At 44.8% G+C, this 23,624-nt stretch overlaps 1 protein-coding gene across 32 annotated transcripts in view; it reads left to right on the forward strand.

Moving 5' to 3' along the window:
* Positions 1–23,624, forward strand: part of LOC120655415 (putative disease resistance protein RGA4) — a 126,698-nt gene that overhangs the window by 55,860 nt on the left and 47,214 nt on the right. The window contains exons 1-2 of one of the 32 annotated variants that reach the window (XM_039933246.1): positions 4,721–4,776; positions 12,597–12,599. The exons of the other annotated variants lie outside the window; for them this stretch is intronic. The gene's annotated coding sequence lies outside the window, so the exon portion shown is untranslated. Of the gene's footprint in view, positions 1–4,720; positions 4,777–12,596; positions 12,600–23,624 lie in introns of those variants that run through there. 32 annotated transcript variants of the gene reach the window in all.

Consider the following 23,624-nt stretch of genomic DNA (forward strand, 5'->3'; position numbering starts at 1 on the left):
AATGTGCTAAGGACTAAAGATTTGATCACTAAGCACTTGGATGGCTTGGAGGTGTTCTCTGATGTGTGTGGGACTTCTCTTGTCTCCAGCAACTCCAAAATGGCCGGGGGAAGGCATATATATAGGCCACCAAGTCGAACTAGCCGTTTGTAGCCGTTGTCCAATTTTCTACGTAGGCGTCGATTTAACCGGTGGGGTACCGTCGGTTCAACCTGTCACACTGTACTCTGAAGTAGCTGTTGGGCTTCTGACGTGCTGCCATGCTGACATTGTCGACCGTCGGTTTAACCGACCTTGGGGTACCGGTTTAACCGGTCACACTAGGCCTGCCTGATAGCCGTTGCAGTTGTCTTTGTCTGCTGACGTCATTGCACCGACGCACCATCGGTTTAACCGGTGCTGAAGACTTTCCTCCTGGCCGTTTGATATGCTCTCTGGACAATGCCAAGGTGAATGCACCGATGCGCCTTTGTTGCACCGTCGGTTCAACCGGTGCTTCTGAGATTTCTTCACTTGACTCAGCATTGCACTGTCCATTGCACCGATGCCCATGCGCACGGTTTAACCGATGACTATCGGTTTGACCGATGACCCCCTCATCAGTTTAACCGGTGCAGTTTTCTCTGCATCTATTTGTCCAACTTATCGCAGCGATCATTTGGACACCTCAAATATATTCTATCTCTGTTTTTCACTATATTTTGGGTGTCTCTACGGCGAATTGGACACATCTCTGCGGTGCATTGGACATATTTGATTTCATCCATGGGACCTAAAAATCCTACAAATGTGATATCACAAACTTGTTAGTCACATTGATTGTGTTGTCACTCAATCACCAAAATCACAAACAATGGCCTAATGGGACCATGTTCCTTACAGTCACCGGTGCCGCCGCATCGACGCGTGAACCCTGGACGAGTCCTCATGCTTGGGATTGGGTCAATTGAACAACGCGTAGCACCTGGCACTACTTGACACCAAAACTAAAATGGGCTGGACGAGTGGGTTGTAACGTCGCATTTTAAGTTTTGGGTAATGGGTCGTTGGGCCGACCCACAAAAACCTGCATGGCGAGCCGCAGTTGATGGGCTGAGTGCCCGTGCGGCTGCCCTGCTGGCCGAGCAGCTGGCGCCCGCTTGTGGCTGGGCTGTGTGCTGCTTGCGCTGGGCCGTTAGCCCTCACCGCAGCCCAGCACTGCTCATGTTTTGCTCTCGGAGGAAGAAAATTTAAAGCGTGAGCATGAATGGGGGCGATTAGGAATTAGAATATGTACCACACTGCTCATAGTATACATGTGCTTAGGTCAACTTCTCAGTCCAGTTGTGGTGGTGGTGTTCGATCGTTTACCCCTCGCTGGTTTGTCAGGCATGTTTCTAGCCATGCTTAATATGACTATGGACAGCATACCGGTGGCTTTGATTCTTAGAAGTATGACGGACTACGTTTGTCCTATCATGGTGATGAGGCGTGAGATGTTTGATATTGCTAACTGATTGTTGGACAAATGGCTCAACACTGGTTTTCTACACCTGTCGCTAACCTTAGTGTTGAGTCGTTTTCTCACTCTTTTCCATATTTTTGAGCAGGATATGGTCTGGAGAACATGTGGTGGATCGATTCCGGTTGCTCAAGGATTCACAACACATGATCGTAGAATCAAGATGGTTCTCCAGCCTCGCCCCGGTGACGACTAAGGAGTACATCACATTTAAGGATAACAGTCATGGTAAGATACAGTCAGCTGGTACGCTCATGGTAAATGAAAAGATTGTACTCAAGGAAGCTCCCTTAAACAACCAACAAACAGACAAGCTGAGCATAATGTGGGTGCTGTTTCATCAATTCAAAAGCTACTATCCTCAGCACAACCCTACCGCTGATTCAGGACGAGACATCTCTGAATTACATTCATCCAGATCAGCATTCTTTAGCTCTGGGACCGAGCTCCGTAGTATAAAGTATAATCCTGATACCTCAAATGCCTATATGACATATATTAGCCATATGAGTGATTGTTGTAACAACAGTGAATGCACCAATTTCCTCTATTTGGATGTCCAGGCACACACACATGTAACAGAACTATTTCCCCCTTGGGTATCACACTTAAAGCAAATAGAGAAGTATATTATGGTTTAGCTGCTCTGCTCATACCCCTTCAACTCTGGATATAGACCGAGGTCCTTCTAAATTGTCTGCAAAGAAGGGGCCCTTTTAACATGCACTTCGATGTAGTCTTGCAGTTAGAATTTGTTAGAATTGTCCATGGTCCGTAAACAATGAATTAAATTCTTCAACCAACTATCCGTTCTACATTCTACTGCTTCATGCAACCATTATTAAATCAATAAAAAGTATAATTAGAACTTCTAAATCAATATAAAATTTTGAATTGCAAATTTTCTTTTAAAGATACATTGCTGTGTGAAGAGATATCTGCTACATTTTATTCTTGTTTGTAGGTTGATCGCTTTTGTTGCCAAATGCCAAGGCCGTTCTTATTTTATCGTATATGTTCTTTTCTGTCTCCCTCTTGATTTTGGTTATATATGGCACTATGACAGCAAACAAATAGACTTGGTTTTGAATATCTCTTTTCAATTCAGATACAAGCTAACATATATACATATCAAATATTTGGACAAAAGTAGTTCTATTAGTAGCCTGACATCAAAAGTAGTTCTGACCATTTTAGACTTTTATTATCTTTTCTTAATATACCTATAAAATGTAATGGTCAAAGTTGTGTAGAGGTTGTGTTCATGTGGAACAAGCATGTAATTTTGATAAGAACCTCCCAGGTACTCCCACCCGAATGATTCCACTAGGAAGAAAAAAACAACCGACCCCAATTGTTCGTCTAGTGTATTTGCTTCCCATAGGGTCCATATCCTCATTTCAACCAACATCAAATGGGACGACGAACAAACAAACGACCCTCCGACTGATGGCATCCCAGATGCCGAAAGAACAATTGCACCGTGTTCAAGCATTCTCTGAGAGTTCAGCACTTCCCCCGCGTGGAAAGAGGGTCCGCTGTCCTCTAATATGTAATCCTGATACTCCACATTCCTCGAGGAGCCATATACATGGCTGCTTGAAGTGATTGTGAATGCGGGCTTATTTCGATGTGTTCAGGCAGACACAAGGCTAGTGCAATACTCCCTATGCTCTGCTAGTAGCTAGAGGCCGCAGACACAAGGCTCCTCACAGTCACAACCCTCGGCACGCAAAGCAGAGAGGACATCGATCTTATGTCGGGCAGATGGATGCAATGTGGCTAACTAGCATTAATTAATGGTATTGGTGGCCATGAAAAGAATAAAAGGTTTCTAGCTCCCTACTGGAAGAAAGGGATAATTCGTGTTCTGGTTGGCATGCCGAACAGGTAGGTGCTTCCGTGCACCACCAACTTGGAGTTCCAATGCAAAAATTACAGTGATCAGAAGGTCCTCGCATGTTCAAAACCTGAAGTCCAATTTCATATGGTAGGATCCGGTTTCCTTATGCCGAAAGGACGGTTTCTAAACCAAATGTTCTGGTTTTGGCGAGTCCGAACCAATGCAAGAATTGTCCCGCAAAAAAAACTTTGAGTGAGTCCGAAGAAAGTTGATCGTTGGGTATGTAATATTTCCGGAGCCCTTACTGTGCATTTCCTGCTACCTACTAATTTGAGAGCTGACTAGGACGGTAGTGCTTCGTCCCGGTGTTCCTGACCGGCTGGTTTGGAAATGGACGAGTGAAAAATCATGTTCTACTTCTTCAGCATACAGAGCTTCGTTCACTGGGCAGGCTTCGATCCCAGGAGCAAAAATTCTTCGGAAAATATGTGCTCCTGGCAAATGCACATTTTTTTGCTGGTTGGTGCTACATGATCCCTGCTGGACGGCAGCAAGAAGAAGACGGCATAACCTTCAGGATGATGATAATTGTGCGTTTTACAGTCAGGAATAAAAAACAACCACCCATGTGCTTGTTGGCTGTTTTTTTGCAAGGGAAATTTGTTAAGCATCTCCAGCAGTTCTCCAATAAACATCTCCCAATAAAATTGTATTGGGATGTTCCAATACCACTTTCTTAGATTATTGGGAGAGATGCTTTTTACAGTTCCCTGATAACCTTATCCCAGTACAACTAACATAGTGGGAGAGCCAAAATTCTCCCTTTATTTGATGGGAGCTAGCCCCCTCATCGGTTTAACCGGTGCAGTTTTCTCCGCATCCATTTGTCCAAAAATGGAATTTCATAGTATGGGGACCTGTGAGGGAACCAAAAATGCAATTTCATAGTATGGGGAACTGGATGAGAATCGTCCGATAGTTTAGGGACCGGCCATAAAATTTACTCTTTACAGAGCGAGTACTTTTTAGCAGTGGGTGGATGAAGTTACCGGAAAGAATCATATCGCTTTAATTATCGCACCTTTATCAGAAAGGAGAAGAGCTGCTTTAATTTGCTTATGTGAGCAACGCATCAAATACGTTCATAGTAAGCCCCCTTTTTTTATTGGAAAGAGTACTGATGAGTAGGGTACATATTCTGGTCGGCCATAAAGCATGAACTCTCCCGTCTCCCCACAAAGCCTTTTTGACTTGGGGGATGAGAATTGTTATTCAGTTTCGCAGAGCTGCTGCTCCCAATTCAGTCAGAACTAATACTCCCGATCGAGCCTGTCAGCCGACCAGCTTGATCACATGGAGTATCTCTCCGTCTCTGTGGTAACCTGAACGCGAGTTAATCTGTTCCAAGAAACCAATACTCGCTATCGAGCCTGTAAGCCTACTAGCTTGACTACTTCGAGTTTTTTCAGTTTTGCTTTACGTTCGTCTTAGTCTATCTGAATTTTGTATCGACAGACAGACGGCTGGTGGTTGCATACACATCTGGTTTTGCTGGTGTCCTAGCAAAGCTATCACTCAATTCTGCCACCAGTCGGTCACAGGCACCAAGAGCTTGTTAGATTCATAAACTCAAGGTTTCTGCACAGGATCTCTTCTAGGCATACAAATCGAGTATCGGCTTTACTTCTGAGTAGAATATATACAAGTTGTTCATCCCTAATCTACAAGAGAGAGAAAGACAGAGGGAGAGAGAGGTGTAGGAGGCGCAGACCGTCGGCGGTGGTGGATCCGGTCATCGTGGTGGCGGAGAGAGACTGCTGGCGGAGCTTCCTGTCAAGCAGAGGACGTCGTGGTGGCAGTGGCAGAGCTTCCCGTCGGCCACGCGCTTCCCCAGATCGAATCGGGACGTGGGAGAGGGAAGTGGCGGTCATCTTGGGTGTATGTGCCCCGACCCCTCTCCCGTTCTTTATAGCACGGGCGACGGGGGCCCACCAGCCACATGGGCTGGACACCCCCGATCAGGGTGTGATCAAGAGGCACGGCCCGATCTTTGGATTGGGCCCTGGAGATCAACTCCAACATTCTCTCTCTTGATCTCTCATTGTTCTTATTCTTGTTCTGTATCTGAGTTGGTCCATCTCATTGCAGATCAGTGTATAGGGCGCGCCTCGTCATGAAAGTTATTACCATCATATTCTTGGGCCCTTTTTGTCTGAAATAGAGTCTTATTCTTGGGCCTTTTTTGTCCAGGAATTATAGGTTTTCCCTTAAACCCATGCCGGCTAAGTGTTCTCTGAACACTTTGGGTGGTAGGCCTTTTGTAAGTGGATCCGCTAACATCTTGCTTGTTCTGACATGTTCTAGACAAATCGTTTGATCCTGGACCTGCTCCATAACAACATAAAACTTAATGTCGATGTGTTTGGCAGCACCACACAACTTGTTGTTATGAGCACAAAATACTGCTGACTCGTTGCCGCATTATAATTTCAGTGGTTTTTCTACGCTGTCGACCACTTTCTATTCGGGTACTAATTTCTTAAGCCATGTGATCTGCCCTGAGGCCTCATAACATGCTACGAATTCAGCATACATCATGGATGATGCTGTGACTGACTGCTTGGAGCTTTTCCACGATATCGCTCCCTTTTGCAAGAGTGAAGATAGGACGTGGATTTTCTATCATCCGCATCTCCTGCAAAGTCTGATTCTGAATATCCTTCTATTTCTAAAGATTCTGATTTTCTATATGTCAGCATGAGGCCTGTTGTACCCTACACATAGCGTAAAGCTTTCTTTACCATTTTTCAGTGCTCTATGCCTGGATCACTCTGGTATCTGCCAAGTATCCCGGTAACAAAACTCAAGTCAGGGCGTGTGCACACTTGCGCATACGATAAGATTCCGACAACTGAAGCATAAGGTGCTGTCTTCATTTGTTTGAGCTCGTACTTGTTCTTGGGATACTGATGTTTTCCGAAACTGTCGCCCTTGACTATTGGAGCAGGTGTGGGTTTACTCTTATGCATACTATATTTCTTTAATATCTTTTCTAGGTATGCTTTCTATGATAATGCCAACACCCCATTTCTTCTGTCTCGATGAATCTCAATTCCTAAAACGAATGAAGCTTCACCGAGATCTTTCATATCAAACTTCGAGGACAAGAATTTCTTTGTCTCTTGTAGTAGATCGACATCACTGCTAACTAGCAGAATGTCATCCACATACAGGACGAGGAAAATGAATTTCTCATTCTTTAACTTTGCATAAATACAATTGTTCTCTTTATTTTCTTCAAATCCAAACTTTCTTATTGTTTCATCAAATTTCAAATACCACTGCCTTGAGGCTTGCATCAAGCCATAAATCGATTTCTTTAGGCGGCATCCTAAGTTTTCTTTGCCTTCCATGACAAAACCTTTCGGTTGTGTCATGTGGATATTTTCATATAAATCCCCATTCAGGAATGCCGTCTTCACATCCATCTAATGTAATTCTAGATCATGATGTGCCACTAAGGCCATGATTGTTCTAAAAGAATCTTTACATGAGACCGGGAAAAATGTCTCATTATGATCTATCCCTTCTCCTTGCGTAAAGCCTTTCGCCACAAATTGTGGTTTAAATCTTTCTACGTTCCCTTTGGAGTCACATTTTGTCTTGTAGACCCATTTGCAGCCTACTGTTTTGGCTCCTTTAGGAATTTCTTCTAAGTCCCAAACTTTATTGGCACTCATAGATTTCATTTCATCTTCCATGGTTGTAGTCCATTTGGATGAATTCACGCTTCTCATGGCTTCTTCAAAAGAGGTGGGATCATCCTCCATTTGAATTTCTTCGCTATTATAGACTTAATAGTCATCAGAAATAGCTGGTTTTCTAATTCTTTGTGGCCTACTCGAGGCCACTGCAACTGATATTTCTTGCACATGAGGCTATTTTTGCTCCTTTTCATCTATGGCAACGGGTTCTATTTGATCTTGAAGAACAGGGTCCTCATTTACATTTGTTGCCACATCAGGAGAACTAACAACAGGCGTCGGCTCTGCAGTTTCCTGCTCTATCGCTGCCGCAACCACAGGCAACGAGAAATAAGGCTCTTGAGTCATCGGAGTGGGAACAAATACCTGCTTCTCTTCAAGATCAATTTTTCTGGCTACCATGCTCCCCCTGATCATCTGATTTTCTAAGAAGGCAGCATGTCTTGTTTCTATAAACTTCATGTGTCTGTCGGGATAGTAGAAGCGATATCCCTTAGACTTTTCTGTATAGCCAATAAAATGGCAACTGACTGTCTTGGGATCTAGTTTCCCAATGTTTGGATTAAATACCTTAGCCTCAGCTGGACAGCCCCACACATGAAAGTGATTAAGCGAGGGTTCTCTTCCTGTCCATAATTCATACGGTGTTTTCAACACCGACTTACTTAGCACACGATTAAGAATATAGATAGCGGTTTTTAACGCCTCCATCCACAAATTAATTGGTAGTGTGGAGTAGCTCATCATACTTCTGACCATATCCATGAGGGTACGGTTTCTTCTTTCTGCTACTCCGTTCTGCTGAGGCTCGCCCGGTGTAGAATACTGGGCAATTATGCCATTTTCTATAACGAACTGTGACACCTCAGGTGTCAATACTTTTAAATCCAATCAATACACCTTAGTTAAACTTAAAAGAAAATTTGGGAAAATAATTCAAGAGAAGGGTTCAAATAAAAGACCAGTTATTGCATAAGAAATGAAAGGAGAAAGAAAAAGGGGTGAAAAGCTATTCAAAAGTTAATTAAAAAATATGCACAAAGTTTTAGTTGGCTCATGGGAGGTGTTTCAATTGACATGTGCTCAATTGAACTTCAGCCAAAATCAATTCAAAAACTGAATAAAACTAAAGTCCTTTTTTGCAAATATGCAAATGTACCAATAGTTCAAAATGTGAGTTTCAAATGAAAATTTGCATAACACAAAAGTTGTAGATCTTGAAAAGTTATGCAAAAGTGGTATTCAACACTTTTCCATTTGAGCCCTCCAATTAGGAGATAATTTTAGTTTACCGAGAGGTCCCTGGAAATTTCAGAAATCGTAAAAGAGCCCCCATCTCCATCTCTCTCTCCCGGCTGGCTCTGTTTCGCCCGCCGCCCGCCGTACGCCGCCGGTGGACTTCGTCCACCGCGCGCCCGCGGCCAAATGGACCCAGGGAGTCTCTCAGCGCCACCTGGCCCGCCCCTTGGCATCTCCTCGCGCGCACACGCGTCCCAGGCCGCTCCCCGTGCCGCCACGACACCCTCCGCCATGCGCCGCGCCGCTGCCGCTCCGCCCACTCGCCGTCGTGCGCCCCTGACCCAAATCGACCTCCCCCAGTCGCTGCACCCCTCGCCTAGGAGCTCTATGGCCTATAAAGACCCCCAGAGCTCCACCGTCGCGCCCCTTCTCCCCCTTCTTCCTCCTCCCGCCGCTCCGCCATGGCCGCCGAGATCCAGCTCGCGCGGGCCGGCTAGCCCAGCCCCACATTACCCCCTCCGACCACCGCAGAAGCTTCTCCACCTCCTAGTTACGCTCCATGCACGCGGAATCGATCCCAAACCCCCTCCCGACGCCGTTCCCCTCTTGCGCCGCCGCCGGCGAGCTCGGGCTCACCGCGGACCGGCCAGCTCCGAAGGAGACCGAGCCCGACAGCTACCCCAGAAGCATCCACGAGCTCACGCGGTGCTCGTGCGCACCTTGTTCCCCTACCCCGAGCCCTCCTTCACCTCCAGCGCCGGCGAACCGAACAACCGACCCGCCATCAACGCCGACGAGCTCAAACCCGTGCACCAAACCCTCGAACGTCGACCAGGGTAGGTGTTCCTCGATCCTTTCTCTCCCACGCGCCTCCCCGTGGCAGCCCCGGTAAGCCCTGCACTGCAGAACACCACCGGCAAGATGCCACGGCGGAGAAGGCCGGCGAAGGACCCGGTTGTAATTTGTTTTTTTCGTTTAAGGGTGTTTCTGCAAGTTTTTCAGTGTATACCAGTGAAATCCTAAAATGTGAAACAAATCACAGAAAAATCGGAAAAATTCAAAATCAACTGATCTGGATTCCTTGTAACAAGATCTACAAATTTTGTAACATTCACATTTGCAGAAACTCAACCGAATTTAATCTAGGGAAAAGAATAAGAAAACCACCTTATGCATGTTCATGAAGTTCTACCCATCAAATGACCATGTTTTTTGGATATGTTATCACTAATGGAATGCTAAGATCACAGTAAAAAGATGACACCAACCCAAAATAGTTATCATGTTAGAACAATCAAGATTCTCTAATCTGTTGTTAGCTTTTTTGATTTAATTCAGGAAAATATACACATGAACTTGCTCTGAAAATTTTACTACAGACTTGCGCCACTGAATCCCTGCAAATCTATAAATTTCAAATTTATTAGAGTTCATGTGCTATATACCATGATTTATGCTGGTTTAATAAACTTAATTCCTCATATATAGTTCTTATGCTCAGAAAAATCTATATTTATTTCCGGAGTCTCATTCTAGCTCTATGTTCCTGTCTAAAAATTTTGAGCTGCAGTTACGGAGTTTTGCTTTGTTGAATAATCATGCTTAACATCTTAGGGCTAGATTTACTATTTTTGTTCTGAGTAATCTACAATGTTTCTGATCATTATTTTTGGGCACGATCTTGTCTAGAGTATGCTGTACCTGTAATAAAAAGTTCATAAGCAATACTGGTTAAATGCACCTTGAGAAATTTATGCAAACTCATGCTAAGTTCACGGAATAACTAATTTATCATAGTGAGTTAAATCTTGAAAAAATTTCTGGAGTATTTTTAACTCATGGCTAGTCTCTGGTAAAAATTTGAGAGCCATACCCCTAGTAAAACTCTCTGTAGAATTAATCTTAGTTACAAGCTTGCTGTTTTTGTTCTTTTTATTACCTCAGTTACATAAGTGAATAAAATCTGGAAAAATTTCAGTGCTGAGTAGATGCTATGAAGTTGCTCTCGTAAAAATTGTAGCACCAGAACCCATATTAAATGTTCTGTACAAAAAGATGAAGTAACTAGAGTGATCTACTTACATGAATAGTTATAGTTTTTGCTTTATGGTTAAATGCTGAAATCTATACCATAAGTACTTATTTTTGAATCTGGGTTACTTTAGTGTTTCATCACTAGCTCTTTAGTAGTTGTGTTGATAAGAAATAAGGGAAGCATGCTATATGTTGAAATTGAAAAATGGAAACTAAAACCCCCCACTCATTCATGAAGAAACGTAGTTAGGTTTACTACTCTATAAATGACTGCCCATGAAATAAACTGTTGAAATCATCACTTAAGTAACTTTTGTTGGACTACAACTTTATCGTGAAGGAAAGAAATTGTTATCCATGAATAACTCTTAATCTTGCATTTATTTATCTTTCTGCTATCTATTTATTTATGTATGATAATAGTTGGTTTTCTGCATTAAGTTTTCTAGGCGTTGATCGAAAACCTTAGATGCATGATCCATAGGAACCTATGTTTGATACCGGATCTTTGTACCGACTAGTTTCCATGCTAAATATGTACGGTAGAAGTCGAGTGGTTTCCTGCCTCTCGCGAGCAAATAGGAATTGTACTGACTTTAATTCCTGTTGAAATGTAAGGACAACGTGCGGGGTTGTGTAGTTGTGATACCCCGCTGGTGTAGTCAAAAATGGCTAAGGTCGCGGTGTGTGGCTCATTTCGTTAAGCGTTTGAAAGTACTAGCCACATACCGAGAAATATGGTAATCGGTAAGCTGAAGTACCTGATTGGACCGGCGAGTGGAACGATCTCGCACCCTCCTGGTAGAAGTAGGATTTATATTTTTGTCGCGACGTACGGGTGCAGAGTGGTCGGACTCTGTAGTCGGGGAGGGTGTTCCGGATCCACGGACTGGAAAGAAAGGGGAAAAGTAGCGTGGGCGGGAGCGAAGTCGATCCCCATGCGTGTGGTCTAGGTTCCCCTGGCCAGGTTGAAATTCGATTCGGAATCGTCCGCCTCTCACGGCATGAGATTGCTTAATGATTTCGGTCACATAGAGTAACAAGTGGAATATGATGATGATAATACTGCTGGTTGATTAAATGGTTGCTCTACAATGTTTGAGTAGAGTTAGTTGCAAATTTAGAATGGTTAATTCCACTAGAATCTGGCTAAGTGAAACCTGAAAGTAAGGATCAACACTTAGCGGCATTTTTGGCCAACAAACCCTACCAACCAAAAAGCCTTGCATGTCTAGTTATCGGACTATGTACATCCAGAGACGGGTCAGTCTTGCTGAGTATTAGTATAATCAGCCTTGCTTGTGGCACTGTTTTTCAGGTACTAACTTTGAAGATCTGTTTGCGAGTCTTACTTGGCCTTGTACTCTGCCTCCGGGTTGGTCTGTTGAGTGGGATGGCCCTTCAGCTGGTGCTAATCACCCTCCCGCTGAGTGACGCATTCGTACGGGCTTTACCGATGCGTCACGTTATCTCGCTAGTTATCTTTGCTGCTTCCGTTGAACATGAGACTTAAATAATTGAGTAGTTGGAACTCCGTGGTACTTTGTTACTCTGAACTTGGTTTGTAATAAATTTTCTTTCCGCTGCAATCACTCTGAGATGTATGAAATGGTTTGTGTTGTAATCTCTGGGCTCACATTCGTGTGAGTGTTGTCTGCTGATCCTGGAATAGCGTGGCTTTTATCGAGGCTTCACTCGAGGAACTACCGGTGAGTGCCACATTGGGTCAGAGTTGCTTAGCAACAAAGATCAGTGCACCCGGGCCCAGTAGTTTTGGGTGGTTCCGCCACAGCTGGCATCAGAGCTCGCAGACAGCCTACCAGGGATGGCAACCTCGGTTTTCACAACAACAACTTAAAACTCGACTTCAAAGCTACTAAAGTTTTTGAAAGAGTTTAGGATCTCCAAGGACAAGTCTAGGACGTAAAGCCCTAGGGAATCTTATGGGTATAATCAGATGGCTTATTTTGTATGGCTAACTTCCAGCACATTACCTTTCAGTATTTAAATTCTGTAATTTAAATTCTGCAACTACGTCGTCGCCACGAAGGTATGCTTACTCAGTCAGCTGAGGGAGTCTGACCTTCCCGTCGGTGATGCGAGCCGAACGCTAGAGCTCAAGCAGTGGCCTACTTGAGCTGCTGCCCATATACCAACTTCGGTTGGGTATATGGGGAGTAATGGTTCAAAATTGGAATTCAATTCCCCGTCAAAGACGGTACTCAGTCAATACGTTGTTTCGATAACGTATGCTTAACGTTGTCCATACGGCGGTAATGGTATGGATGCCGATTCTATAGTGATCGGTAATGTATGGGGACGCTTTCGTGAGTGCTGGCACGAAAGGTTCATTTTGTATACTGTCAATCTTCAGCAGGTACGCTAACTCGAAATCGAATTATAGGCTATCTAGCTATATCGAGTAGCTATATAGTGAGAGACGTAATATGTATGCCACCAAAGTCATTGCGTAAGACCAAGGTGACTTGGCAATTTTTCCTTGGTGAGGACGTATAGGTTCTGCATTCATTCTCAAAAAGATTAGCAAATAAATCTCTGGGGAAATCGCAAGCAAATCAGCTAAAACACCATCCTAAGGAGTATCCAGAAAGTCTGCAACCTGGTTTCCACGAATTTTAACCTTCTGTTAAGTTACTCAAATTGACTTGGGGTAGTAAGACTAAATGGTGTTTCCTAAGTTATCCAACTTCTGTAAAAAATTGAAAATTTTTGAAGCCTTCTAGCATGGTATTTGTATTTTTGGATCAACCCTGTGTAAAACTGTTAACTCTGAACAGTCTATACAACTGAAATTTTTCGACCTTTATAAGTTGTTCAAACTAAAAATCGTTCAACATGAAAGTTGTAGACAACTAAGTGATGAGCTTACCATAAAAATTTGAAAATTTTTTGACGTCTGGGTTGAGAGTTATAGTCAAAATACACCCTCTCTGGACACTCAGTTTTCCTGGTTGACATCACTCTGAATACCTGAGCATATCACCCCCATGGAATCCGAATTGAGCTTAGTGATGACTAGATGAATTGTTCCTTAATATCAGAGGGATCTTGTGTAATTTTTTGAGAATTTTTGACGCAAGTTATCTACAGTTTTGGCCATTTCTTTCACTGTTCCAGAGTTAGTAGTTCTTGTTACCATCAGCTGATCCATCGGTCTTTTGTTGGGACAGATGGAAGAGCTGCTGGTCGTTGACGCGCAGGGGCACGTGCACTCCGCTTGCCTGCACTGGGACGGGTTTCCCCGCCGTCTTTGGGAGCTTTTGAGTGCAGCCGGTTACCTCCAGCCACCGGTTTACGATGGCCACGAGTTTGTGGAGGACGGAGTTCGTCGCTGCAGTGTGACGATGGTGATCCCGCAGCACCCGCTCAACGGGTGGGAGCCGATCGTGACTCAGATGGTCGGTCACTACCTGCTGGACACCTGGGAGCTTACCGCCATGAGGGCGGTGACCACCTTTTGCTCTTTGCGCCCTCTGGAGGTGGTTCTGACCGCGTTCGGGTTGTTCCCTGCACCTGACCCGGCAGGCCCGCTTTGGCTCGACCGGATGGCACACGTGGACGTGGTCGCTACCCTTGACCCGGTCGGGGCCCTTTGGACGACAGCGAGGTGCTTGGACGGTCTCTACAGACTTCACACTTACCAGGGTTACGCCGTCGCTCAGTTGGTGGACCACGCTCAGGCCCTGCACCTGGCGGTCCAGCTGAGAGATGGGCAGCTTCAGGAGGCTAGTACCGAGCTCGAGAGCAGGGCTACTCTTATCGCCCAGCTCCACGGCCAGGTTCACGAGCTTCAGGACACTGTGTTGGATCGTGACGCTACGATCAACTTCCTGGAGGACCAGTTTCACGACCTGCAGCTTGAGATGGACGAGGCCCAGGGGCAGCTCCACGCGATACAGCACACGCAGGATGCCCTTCACGCACCTCCCGACGAGATGCAGGTGGACGAGGAGGACGAGCCCCAGGAGATAGAGGGCGTTTCAGAGATGGACTCCGAGGACCAGGCGCCGCAGCCCGCGCCGGTTGAGGTTCACACTCCCGCGGCGAGTGAGGCATCGGTCAACATGTAGACCGAGGCGCGGTTGTCTAGCTTTTGTAGACTCCTCTTAGTGTGGCCTACTTTTGGATCATGGCTACTAGGCTAACTTAGAGTTGAGTAACCCCCTTAGTACTGATGTTAGGAGTAACCAAGTAGAAATGAGAGGATGATGGATGTAATGAATCCCTAATGCTACTAGTGTTAATTATCAGTGATCTGTGAAAAGCTGAAAGCAGCGGCTAGTTCGAATTTTTATCCTCTTTTCCTTTCGGATTTAACTCCTGAGTTGAATACCGAAGTTGTTCCAATTTTCATCGTGGAAATACTCGCAAAATTTCAGCCCAAATGGATCAGTAACACGGGAGATAATCGCCAATTACAGAAGCTCTGTTTTCTGTGAAACAGAAAAACCAGAGGAGGAGTAAATGAATTTTTCGACTAATCTACTCTGGAAATCTGACTTTGTGATGACTACCAAAGTTGTAGCTCATGAAATTATCTATCTCCTGTAAAAATTTCAAGTTTATATCATGTACGGAATTCCAGTTATGAGCATTTTTGTATCACTGCTGTTCTGCACGACGTGATTTAAGCAATTCTGAATATTTACATGTCATCTTGAGTTGAAATTCCCATTCGAGATGATAATAATGATGAATCTAATGCGAAAGTACTCACATTTCAGATGGTGGGATCGACTCGAGGCACCCCTAGTGGTTTTGGAGCCGGGGGGAATGGCGATCCACCTCCACCTCCTCCACCAGTGGGTATTGCTGAGGTTCTTGCCGCCCAGACGGAGATTTTGCGGCAGCTGGTTCAAGCTCAGCAACAACCGCGGGGTGGGCATCATGCTCATCACGCGCAGGAAGCGAGCTACCAAGATTTCCTCAGTACTCAGCCTCCGCTGTTCAATAAAGCGGATGAGCCTCTGGACACGGACGCTTGGATTCGCACGATCGAGTCCAAGTTTTCTCTATTGACTACTCCTTGTTCCGAAGCGAACAAGACTCGCTATGCCGCGCAGCAGCTTCACGGATCAGCTCGTATGTGGTGGGATCACTACCACGGGATGCTACCGGCTGATCATGTGGTAAACTGGAATGAGTTCAAATTGGCTTTTCGAGATCATCATATTCCAGCTGGACTTCTTGACCGTAAGCTCAACGAGTTCTTGGCCTTAACTCAGGGCACTCGTACTGTGGTGCAATATGCCCAAGTATTCCATCAACTGTGTCAGTATGCTGGACATCACGCGGATACCGACGCTAAGAAGCGTGAACGCTTCCGTCGAGGCCTTAGTACCAAGTTACAGGAGAGGCTAAATCTTGTCTGAGCAGACTCATTCAATGAATTGGTGAATATGGCTATATCTCAGGAGGATCTGATTTCTGCGCATCGCGCTGAAAAGAAGCGCAAGGCACCTGCTGGACCCTCAAGTGCCTCTGCACCGAGGTATCGTATTGTGTAGAATAACCCACCCGCACCCTCTCAGAAGGCCCCTCAGCCAGGGCGTTGGATTATTCGGCCTCCTCAACAGCAGCAGCAGGCTCGATTCGGGTTTCCTCAGCAAGCTCGATTTGCACCTCAGCAGCAGCAGAACGGCCCTAGGCCGAATGCTCAGCCAGCCGCTCGCCCCGATAATAATAACCGTTGTTTCAGATGCGGGAGTCCAGATCACTTTGCCAAGATGTGCCCCCAGGTGGGACAATCTCAAGGGCAGGCTTCTCGCAGAAATGATCAGCACAAGGGCAAGAGGCAAACCATTCAAGTCAGGCAGGGCCGACTTAACTTCACCAACCTTGCTGACCTTCCTGAGGGAGCACCAATCATGTCGGGTACATTCTCTATAAACCAACACCCCACTGTTATCTTATTCGATTCTGGTGCATCTCATAGCTTCATTAGTTCTAAATTTGGAGCAAGGGTTGGGTTAAGTTTCTGTCACACAAAAGGGTCATTCATGATATCTACCCCGGGTGGTAGAGTCGCATCAAACCAAATCGTTCATAATGCGCCACTTAGTTTGGGTAGTAAAACTGTTCCTACCACTTTAATTTTGTTGCCACTAGAAGGTATGGACATTATTCTGGGAATGGATTGGATGAACAGACATGGGGTAATGTTAGATATCTCGTCCCGGGCCGTTGAAATAAATTCTCCAACTCATGGTCATTCGGTTCTATATTTACCACATCATCAATGTCACAACTCTTGTGCCTATACCATGAAAGATATTCGCCTCGAAGATATTCCGGTAGTTCGTGAGTATGCAGATGTTTTTCCGGAAGATTTACCTGGTATGCCGCCAGACCGGGATATCGAATTTGTCATTGAACTTCAGCCTGGTACAACACCTATTTCAAAAAGGCCATACCGAATGCCGCCTAAAGAATTGGCTGGACTAAAAATCCAGCTACAAGAACTGTTGGACAAGGGTTTTATCCGCCCTAGTGCTTCACCTTGGGGCTGTCCAGCATTGTTCGTAAAGAAGAAGGATGATAGTCTGAGGTTGTGTGTTGATTACCGGCCTCTCAATGCGGTGACCATCAAAAATAAATATCCACTTCCCCGCATTGATGTACTGTTTGACCAGTTGGCTGGGGCAAAGATCTTCTCCAAGATTGATCTCCGTTCGGGGTATCATCAAATTAAAATCCGGCCTTGCGATATTCCCAAGACCGCCTTCTCAACCCGATATGGTCTCTATGAATATTTGGTTATGTCTTTCGGTCTCACCAATGCTTCGGCTTATTTTATGTATCTCATGAACTCGGTATTCATGCCGGAACTTGACAAGTTTGTCGTGGTTTTTATCGATGACATTCTGATCTATTCCAAGAACGAGGCGGAACATGAGCAACATCTGCGCATTGTTCTTCAACGTCTCAGAGATCATAAGCTATACGCAAAATTCTCCAAGTGTGAATTCTGGCTGGACACAGTCAAATTTCTGGGTCACACTATATCTAGTGAAGGCATTTCCGTTGATCCCAGCAAAGTACAAGAAGTGATGGACTGGAAACCTCCTACTTCAGTTCATCAGATCCGCAGTTTTCTCGGCTTGGCAGGGTATTACCGCAGATTTATTCCGGACTTCTCCAGAATTGCTAAGCCCATGACAGAACTACTAAGGAAGGATGTCAAGTTTAAATGGAGCAGCGAGGTGTGATGAAGCATTCCATACATTGAGAGCACATCTAACCACTGCACCAGTCTTGGCTCAACCTGACAACAATAAACCCTACGATGTTTATTGTGATGCTTCAGGTACTGGTCTTGGTTGTGTTCTGATGCAAGACAATCGGGTTATAGCATATGCTTCCCGAGCTCTTCGGCCACATGAGCTAAATTATCCCACTCATGATCTTGAGCTAGCCGCAGTTATTCATACTCTCAAGCTTTGGAGACATTATCTTATGGGCACTCATTGCAATATTTATACCGACCATAAGAGTCTCAAATACATTTTCACTCAAAGTGAGCTGAATATGAGGCAACGAAGATGGTTGGAATTAATCAAAGATTATGACCTGGAAGTTCATTATCATCCAGGCAAAGCTAATGTGGTAGCCGATGCGCTCAGTCGCAAGGTTCACTGCAATTGCCTTTCAGTGGAGTCGTATAATGACACATTGTGTGCTGAAATGCAAAGGCTGAAATTGGAGATCATTCCTCAAGGTTCTTTGAATCATATTTCGGTGGAACCGACACTGCACGACAAGGTCATCATGGCCCAATTACAGGACAAAAGTGTTGGTATCATCAAGCAGAAAGTAGCAGAAGGTGAAAATAAATATAAGTGTTTCCGAGTGGACCATAAAGGAATTTTGTGGTTCGAGGATCGCCTAGTCGTTCCCAAGAATCCTGAGCTGCGGAAACAAATACTGGACGAAGCACATCTCTCTAAATTCTCTATTCATCTGGGTAGCACCAAGATGTATCAAGATCTCAGACAAAATTTTTGGTGGACTCGCATGAAGAGAGAGATTGCCAAATATGTCGCAGAATGTGACACCTGCCAGAGAGTGAAAGCTAGTCACTTGAAAGTTGCTGGAACTCTCCAACCTCTACCAATTCCATCTTGGAAATGGGACGATATCAGCATGGATTTCATCGTAGGCTTACCAAATACTTCTCAGCACCATGATTCCATTTGGGTCATTGTTGATAGGCTCACAAAGACTGCTCATTTTATTCCAGTGCATACTGAATATCGAGCCAAGAAATATGCTGAGATCTATATTGATCGGATTGTCTGCCTACATGGTACACCCAAAACAATTATATCGGATCGTGGTCCTCAGTTTGTGGCAAGATTTTGGGAGCAACTCCAAGAGGCTCTCGGAACTAAATTAATTTGAAGCTCGGCTTACCATCCACAGACTGACGGACAGACCGAAAGGGTGAATCAAATTCTTGAGGATATGCTTCGAGCATGTGTCATCCATTATGACAAGAACTGGGACAAATGTTTATCCTTGGCGGAGTTTTCTTATAACAACAGCTATCAGGCCAGTCTGAAAATGGCACCCTTCGAGGCCTTGTATGGTCGACGGTGTCGAACTCCTTTGAGTTGGTCTCAGACTGGGGAACGTCAAATATTTGGACCCGAATTAGTGGTCGAGGCTGAGGAGAAAGTAAAAATAGTACAAGCTAATCTCCGAGCAGCCCAGTCTCGGCAAAAGAGTTATTTCGATAAAAGAAGGGATCCTTTGAAGTTCATGGTTGGTAACCACGTCTATTTACGAGTGTCCCCAACTCGAGGCGTTCAACGTTTCGGAGTCAAGGGTAAGCTCGCACCTCGCTATGTCGGGCCATATGAAATCATTGAAGAATGTGGACCCGTGGCTTATCGTTTGCGACTTCCTTCACGACTTGCCGCCATCCATAATGTTTTCCACATATCCCAACTCAAGAAATGTGTTCGAGTTCCTACGGAAATCATTGATCAACAGGAAATTTTAGTGGAGCCCGATCTCTCATATACCGAATATCCACTCAAAATTCTGGATCAAAAAGAGAGAGGTACTCGTCGAAAGGTGGTAAAAATGTATAAAATTCAGTGGTCTCATCACACTGAGGAAGAAGCCACCTGGGAGACGGAGGATTATCTTAATCGACATTATCCGGGTTTCCTTAGCTCTACCTCAGGTATATCATTTTCCCCACCTAAATCCAATCATCCAATCTCGGGACGAGATTCTTTTTAAGGGGGGTGGGTTGTGACACCTCAGGTGTCAATACTTTTAAATCCAATCAATACACCTTAGTTAAAGTTAAAAGAAAATTTGGGAAAATAATTCAAGAGAAGGGTTCAAATAAAAGACCAGTTATTGCATAAGAAATGAAAGGAGAAAGAAAAAGGGGTGAAAAGCTATTCAAAAGTTAATTAAAAAATATGCACAAAGTTTTAGTTGGCTCATGGGAGGTGTTTCAATTGACATGTGCTCAATTGAACTTCAGCCAAAATCAATTCAAAAACTGAATAAAACTAAAGTCCTTTTTTGCAAATATGCAAATGTACCAATAGTTCAAAATGTGAGTTTCAAATGAAAATTTGCATAACACAAAAGTTGTAGATCTTGAAAAGTTATGCAAAAGTGGTATTCAACACTTTTCCATTTGAGCCCTCCAATTAGGAGATAATTTTAGTTTACCGAGAGGTCCCTGGAAATTTCAGAAATCGCAAAAGAGCCCCCATCTCCATCTCTCTCTCCCGGCTGGCTCTGTTTCGCCCGCCGCCCGCCGTACGCCGCCGGTGGACTTCGTCCACCGCGCGCCCGCGGCCAAATGGACCCAGGGAGTCTCTCAGCGCCACCTGGCCCGCCCCTTGGCATCTCCTCACGCGCACACGCGTCCCAGGCCGCTCCCCGTGCCGCCACGACACCCTCCGCCATGCGCCGCTGCCGCTCCGCCCGCTCGCCGTCGTGCGCCCCTGACCCAAATCGACCTCCCCCAGTCGCTGCACCCCTCGCCCAGGAGCTCTATGGCCTATAAAGACCCCCAGAGCTCCACCGTCGCGCCCCTTCTCCCCCTTCTTCCTCCTCCCGCCGCTCCGCCATGGCCGCCGAGATCCAGCTCGCGCGGGCTGGCTAGCCCAGCCCCACATTGCCCCCTCCGACCATCGCAGAAGCTTCTCCACCTCCTAGTTACGCTCCACGCGCGCGGAATCGATCCCAAACCCCCTCCCGACGCCGTTCCCCTCTTGCGCCGCCGCCGGCGAGCTCGGGCTCACCGCGGACCGGCCAGCTCCGAAGGAGACCGAGCCCGACAGCTACCCCAGAAGCATCCACGAGCTCACGCGGTGCTCGTGCGCGCCTTGTTCCCCTACCCCGAGCCCTCCTTCACCTCCAGCGCCGGCGAACCGAACAACCGACCCGCCATCAACGCCGACGAGCTCAAACCCGTGCACCAAACCCTCGAACGTCGACCAGGGTAGGTGTTCCTCGATCCTTTCTCTCCCACGCGCCTCCCCGTGGCAGCCCCGGTAAGCCCTGCACTGCAGAACACCACCGGCAAGATGCCACGGCGGAGAAGGCCGGCGAAGGACCCGGTTGTAATTTGTTTTTTTCGTTTAAGGGTGTTTCTGCAAGTTTTTCAGTGTATACCAGTGAACTCCTAAAATGTGAAACAAATCACAGAAAAATCGGAAAAATTCAAAATCAACTGATCTGGATTCCTTGTAACAAGATCTACAAATTTTGTAACATTCACATTTGCAGAAACTCAACCGAATTTAATCTAGGGAAAAGAATAAGAAAACCACCTTATGCATGTTCATGAAGTTCTACCCATCAAATGACCTTGATTTTTGGATATGTTATCACTAATGGAATGCTAAGATCACAGTAAAAAGATGACACCAACCCAAAACAGTTATCATGTTAGAACAATCAAGATTCTCTAATCTGTTGTTAGCTTTTTCGATTTAATTCAGGAAAATATACACACGAACTTGCTCTGAAAATTTTACTACAGACTTGTGCCACTGAATCCCTGCAAATATCTAAATTTCAAATTTATTAGAGTTCATGTGCTATATACCATGATTTATGCTGGTTTAATAAACTTAATTCCTCATATATAGTTCTTATGCTCAGAAAAATCTATATTTATTTCTGGAGTCTCTTTTTAGCTCTATGTTCCTGTCTAAAAATTTTAAGCTGCAGTTACGGAGTTTTACTTTGTTGAATAATCATGCTTAGCATCTTAGGGCTAGATTTACTATTTTTGTTCTGAGTAATCTACAATGTTTCTGATCATTATTTTTGGGCACGATCTTGTCTAGAGTATGCTCTACCTGTAATAAAAAGTTCATAAGCAATACTGGTTAAATGCACCTTGAGAAATTTATGCAAACTCATGCTAAGTTCACAGAATAACTAATTTATCATAGTGATTTAAATCTTGAAAAAATTTCTGGAGTATGCTTAACTCATGGATAGTCTCTGGTAAAAATTTGAGAGCCATACCCCTAGTAAAACTCTCTGTAGAATTAATCTTAGTTACAAGCTTGCTGTTTTTGTTCTTTTTATTACCTCAGTTACATAAGTGAATAAAATCTGGAAAAATTTCAGTGCTGAGTAGATACTATGAAGTTGCTCTCGTAAAAATTGTAGCACCAGAACCCATATTAAACGTTCTGTACAAAAAGATGAAGTAACTAGAGTGATCTACTTGCATGAATAGTTATAGTTTTTGCTTTATGGTTAAATGCTGAAATCTATACCATAAGTACTTATTTTTGAATCTGGGTTACTTTAGTGTTTCATCACTAGCTCTTTAGTAGTTGTGTTGATAAGAAATAAGGGAAGCATGCTATATGTTGAAATTGAAAAATGGAAACTAAAACCCCCCACTCATTCATGAAGAAACGTAGTTAGGTTTACTACTCTATAAATGACTGCCCATGAAATAAACTGTTGAAATCATCACTTAAGTAACTTTTGTTGGACTACAACTTTATCGTGAAGGAAAGAAATTGTTATCCATGAATAACTCTTAATCTTGCATGGCATATAGAAACGGTTAATCTCGCGGACGGTGACTACGAACTGGTGCCCGCGGACTCTCGTGCGGATCAGGAGGTCTCCTTGAACTGTACTAACTTGTCTCAAGACCTGGGCCAAGCCCCAGAAGCTTTTCTGCCTGACAGTGCCCAAGAAGGCAAGCCCCGGAGCATAATCCCACTAATTTTTCCGAATTATCTTTCTGCTATCTATTTATTTATGTATGGTAATAGTTGGTTTTCTGCATTAAGTTTTCTAGGCGTTGATCGAAAACCTTAGATGCATGATCCATAGGAACCTATGTTTGATACCGGATCTTTGTACCGACTAGTTGCCATGCTAAATAGGTACGGTAGAAGTCGAGTGGTTTCCTGCCTCTCGCGAGCAAATAGGAATTGTACTGACTTTAATTCCTGTTGAAATGTAAGGACAACGGGCGGGGTTGTGTAGTTGTGATACCCCGCTGGTGTAGTCAAAAATGGCTAAGGTCGCGGTGTGTGGCTCATTTCGTTAAGCGTTTGAAAGTACTAGCCACATACCGAGAAATATGGTAATCGGTAAGCTGAAGTACCTGATTGGACCGGCGAGTGGAACGATCTCGCACCCTCCTGGTAGAAGTAGGATTTATATTTTTGTCGCGACGTACGGGTGCAGAGTGGTCGGACTCTGTAGTCGGGGAGGGTGTTCCGGATCCACGGACTGGAAAGAAAGGGGAAAAGTAGTGTGGGCGGGAGCGAAGTCGATCCCCATGCGTGTGGTCTAGGTTCCCCTGGCCAGGTTGAAATTCGATTCGGAATCGTCCGCCTCTCACGGCATGAGATTGCTTAATGATTTCGGTCACATAGAGTAACAAGTGGAATATGATGATGATAATACTGCTGGTTGATTAAATGGTTGCTCTACCATGTTTGAGTAGAGTTAGTTGCAAATTTAGAATGGTTAATTCCACTAGAATCTGGCTAAGTGAAACCTGAAAGTAAGGATCAACACTTAGCGGCATTTTTGGCCAACAAACCCTACCAACCAAAAAGCCTTGCATGTCTAGTTATCGGACTATGTATATCCGGAGACGGGTCAGTCTTGCTGAGTATTAGTATACTCAGCCTTGCTTGTGGCACTGTTTTTCAGGTACTAACTTTGAAGATCTGTTTGCGAGTCTTACTTGGCCTTGTAC

This window comes from Panicum virgatum, chromosome 1N (assembly GCF_016808335.1).
Source record: "Panicum virgatum strain AP13 chromosome 1N, P.virgatum_v5, whole genome shotgun sequence".
NCBI classification, from domain to species: domain Eukaryota; kingdom Viridiplantae; phylum Streptophyta; class Magnoliopsida; order Poales; family Poaceae; genus Panicum; species Panicum virgatum.